We start from the raw sequence: 5,008 nt of genomic DNA on the forward strand, positions 1-5,008 counted from the left end.
AGTTTCAGCTTTAGCATCATTCCTTCCAAAGAACACCCAGGGCTGATCTCCTTCAGAATGGACTGGTTGGATCTCCTTGCAGTCCAAGGGACTCTCAAGAGTCTTCTCCAACACCACAGTTCAAAAGCATCAATTCTTTGGCGCTCAGCTTTCTTCACAGTCCAACTCTCACATCCATACATGACCACAGGAAAAACCATAGGCTTGACTAGACGGACCTTTGTTGGCAAAGTAATGTCTCTGCTTTTGAATATGCTATCTAGGTTGGTCATAACTTTTCTTCCAAGGAGTAAGTGTCTTTTAATTTCATGGCTGCAGTCACCATCTGCAGTGATTTTGGAGCCCCCAAAAATAAAGTCTGACACTGTATCCCCATCTATTTCTCATGAAGTGATGGGACAGATGCCATGATCTTCGTTTTCTGAATGTTGAGTTTTAAGCCAAATTTTTCACTCTCCTCTTTCACCTTATTGGCCACCATCAAAACCACCAGATCCACCCTGATAGTCCTTCTGATTGCAGTTTCAGTTTCCTGTGCCTACAAGACACGCATGTGGGGACATCAGTGTGTTAGTGTAACAGGGAAGCAAATGGAAGACACTAATCTTGTGTCCATTCTTAACTGAATTTTGTGAAATTTTTAATTATCATTTACTGAGCTTTTTGATTATACCTTACATATGACTTGCATTTGACACATGAGACAAGTTTAAATATGCTCCCTTTTAAATGTAAGAACACAGGACTACAAGTTTGAAGATGCCAGTGCTTTATTGCTTTCCCGTTATGAGGCAAAGAAATTTTAACAATCAGAAAATCATTGGCAATTTTTGCTCAAGAGTTTGTTCTCTTTCAACGGTAGGTCACAGAAACTTACCATGAACTACCTCCCTCAAAAAAGGAAATTTATCAGCACACATAACTGGGAAGATCTGGACGGGCCTTACCCGCAGGGTGGGCTAGACTCTGACCTCAGCCTGGGGTCAAGCCTCTCCCTCCCTCCTGTCTCCTGTCTCTGGTTCTCATGCCTTCATCTGCCTTTGTCTCACCTGCATCACCTTCCACCCATCAGGCCCAAGCTGAATGACCGTCTTCTTCCTTTTCTGCTATGTATCGACAATAGACCCACAGAGCCCTGCCAAACCAAGTGAGCCCAACAGGGAATCCATCCATGTTGTGAAACTAAAGGAGTTTCCTCTAAATCCATGGAAATCTACAGTGAAAGAGTTCTACGCAGCTTCTTATGAGATGACCCAACCTCCCTGCATAGATGACAGTGTACAAGAAAATAATTCAATAATCCAATATTCACTCAGGTCAAGGGCAAAAGGTGAAGAGGAAGTCCATCATGGATCACAGGGACAGGGCTCCTGGGGACCAAGGCTGGACCCCACCCACAGTGGAGCCTCTCAGATCCTCTCTGCCGTCTGAGAAGCTCTCCAGAAATCAAGGGGCACCCCCAGATGAGAAGAACTCAGAGAGGAAATGAGAGAAAGAAGCTGAGACTCGGAAAAACATTCAAGAGGCAAAGTTGAAATGCATTTGCAGGCCTGTGTTCCAAACAAAACAGCTACAACTTTTCAATGGAAAACTGCTCTTTAGAATAATAGACAGGAATCATATAACCACCCCCAGGGCCACCTGGTGACCAGTGCAGTAACAAGGATGGATAATATGCCGAGATGGGGTGTACTGCTTTACTCTGGCTTCTGTAAGACATTACAGATGGCTTAGAACAATAAGGGGCTTCCCTGATGGCTCAGCTGGTAAAGAATCCGCCTGCAATGCAGGAGACCCCGATTAGATTCCTGGTTAGGGAAGATCCCCTGGAGGAGGGCATGGCAACACACTCCAATGTTCTTGCCTAGAGAATTCCATGGACATTGGAGCCTGGAGGGCTTCCCTCCATGGGGTCACAAAAAATCATTAACACTTAGAACAATAGGAAGTTATCCCTCTTTAGTTGTGGAGCAGGAAGCCTGAAATCATGGTGCCGGCTGGCTGAGCTCCCTCTGGAGGCCGTGGGTGGTGGTGCGGCATTGCTTTCCTGGCCTCTTCCAGCTCCTAGCGGCTGCTGGCATCACTCGCCACTCCGCTCCGTCTCTGACTCCACAGGGCCTCTCTGTGTGTTTTTCTCTCCAGCCTGTGTCTCCTCTCTTTGTAAAGACTCTTGTCTTTGGATTCAGGGCTCACCAGATAATGCAGGATGATCTCTTGGGAGCCTTAATTACATCTGCCAAGTAGATTTTCCAAATAAGGCCACATTCACAGGTTTGGCATGGACATTTCGTGGGAGATCAGTTTATCCTACTAACCAAGGACTTACCAGTTGCAAGATAAATGGAATTTCTGCTGAAACAGACGACTTTCAAAAGCTTTTGCTTTCTGGTGTTACACAGTGCAGCAGAAAAATTAAAATTTGAAAACGAAAATAGCCTTCCTTTTCTAATGGCTAATTAAATGCTTTTCTCTATTAGGGATAGTTTTTTTTTAAATAATTTTACATGGCCACATGTGTAAAAGAAGCCTTGGGAGAGGTGGGTTCCTACTGGTGGGATGTGGACCTTTGCAGGCTGTCACGTAGATAAAATAGATCATAAGAACTTCAGATTCCCACCCAGAGCCAAAACTCCACCCTTTTCTTTCCTCCTATTCAGAGACATTCCACCTTCTGTGTGTTTACATCTATTTACAATTGTTTTCTTGTGATGAGAACTTTAAAGATCTACTCTCTTAGCAACTTTCTTCTTTTTTTTTCCTTCAGTTCAGTTCAGTTCAGTTCAGTCAGTCAGTTGAGGCTGACTCTTTGCAACCCCATGAATCACAGCACGCCAGGCCTCCCTGTCCATCACCAACTCCCGGAGTTCACTCAAACTCACGTCCATCAAGTCGGTGATGCCATCCAGTCATCTCATCCTCTCGTTCGTCCCCTTTTCCTCCCTGCCCCCAATCCCTCCCAGCGTCAGAGTCTTTTCCAATGAGTCAACTCTTCGCATGAGGTGGCCAAAGTATTGGAGTTTCAGCTTTAGCATCATTCCTTCCAAAGAACACCCAGGGCTGATCTCCTTCAGAATGGACTGGTTGGATCTCCTTGCAGTCCAAGGGACTCTCAAGAGTCTTCTCCAACACCACAGTTCAAAAGCATCAATTCTTTGGCGCTCAGCTTTCTTCACAGTCCAACTCTCACATCCATACCTGACCACTGGAAAAACCATAGCCTTAACTTTTTTCCTTAGCAGCTTTCAAACATGATGCAGTATGGTTAACTAAAGTCACTATCCTGTAAATCATTTATGACAGGATTTATTTAATCAGTGAGCATCTTTGGAATCAAATCATTTAATAGAGCCTTGATCATTTAAGATAAATTTCTAGAAATACACTCACTTGATCAAATAATTTTAAATTATTAACCAACAGTTTATTTAATATATATTATTCTCTGTTAATGATTTAATCCAAAACTTTTGAAACATAGCACAAAACTGCCCTCTGAAACTGTTATATCAGCTTACACTCCCATCAGGAACATAGAAGACCTATTTTTCTCACACCAGCTCTCATCAACCTTGTTCGATAATTAAAGAAACCTAAAGATCTAGTCAACTCAGATTTTGCTGCTACATACACGAGAAGCTGTTCACTGAGAATGTGAGGACAAAATAAATTAGCTTTCTGAGCAGTGACTAGAGCCTCACGGAACGGAAAAGCATCTCAGACGAGAGCAAAACAGGTAACACCTCTACTTCAGGTTCTCAGGAGCTTGTCTGAAATAGTTTGTAATGAATGGTTTAGGTCAATGAGAGGGTGATTCCAATTAAGGAACTTTAGTAGAGGGGAGAAGGCCACTTGAGTAAGTGAATGGCCATTATTGTCTGAGATTAAAGCAGCAAACCCGTCCAATAAAGAACACATTGTTTGAAAGACCTGATCAAGTACACATCTGAAAACCGACGTCAGCATGGAGGGGAGGGTTGTTCTAATTATAGAGACTGTGACTTTCACCATGACATTGACCTTATCTTATGTGAGTTACGATATTTTCTGGGTCTCAGCCATGAGATTTCTCACTAAGCTGACCTCACAGTGATAAGATAGTCAGAGTTCGGGTTTGTCAATGCCATCTATCTGGGAAGACCCAGGAAAAATAATAAACGAGCAACTGTGTAAGGCTTAGATATAATCTCATTAGGAGGCCTTTGTGGTGAGATGGTGGGAAGTGGATTATGATGACCTAGTTCTATAACTCATTCTGAAACTCTCTGAGACTATTCCAAAACCAATTCTGCCTCGAGTTAAAATATACATGTTGTAAAGTCATTTGGTATTTCCAGTGAAATCAGGAGCAAATCTCTACCATATGATGCTGAGTGGATACAGAAAAGAGCTGTGACAAAGTTCTGCATTAGAGCCACCTTGGGACCTTGGAGGGCTGTTCAGAATGCCAAGGAAGCAAATTATTCACCCACAAAACCTAAGTTCTGCAGATAGGAAAATTAACATGTATTTAAACCTGAAAGAAACTGAGCTGTGGGGAGGAGATGTTCAAATGAAAGTTAAAAATAAAACCCACCACGTGGGACTTCCCTAGCGGTCCAGTGGCTAAGACTCTGTATTCCCAATGCCCGGGGACCTGGGTTCAATTCCTGACCAGGGAACTAGATTTCACATGCTGTAACTAAAGATCCTGTGTGCTCCCAACAAAAACCAGGAGCAGCCATATATATATATATATATATATATATGTAAAAAGAAAACCTACCACATGGATGGACTTGGAGGGCATTATGCAAAGGGAAATAAGTCAGGCATAAAAATACCATATGGTATCATTTGTATGTGGAATCTAAAAAATACAATGAACTAGTGAATATGACCAAAAAAACAAGGCTGTTTGAAGGACTGAAGGAGGTCAGACATGTAGAGGTTTGAGAAGAATGCCTGGTACACGGCAGGAATACATACACGTTGTCTCTTCAGTTCAGTTCAATCGCTCAGTCATGTCCGA

This window comes from Bison bison, unplaced genomic scaffold (assembly GCF_000754665.1).
Source record: "Bison bison bison isolate TAMUID 2011002044 unplaced genomic scaffold, Bison_UMD1.0 scf7180017864050, whole genome shotgun sequence".
Taxonomy (NCBI): domain Eukaryota; kingdom Metazoa; phylum Chordata; class Mammalia; order Artiodactyla; family Bovidae; genus Bison; species Bison bison.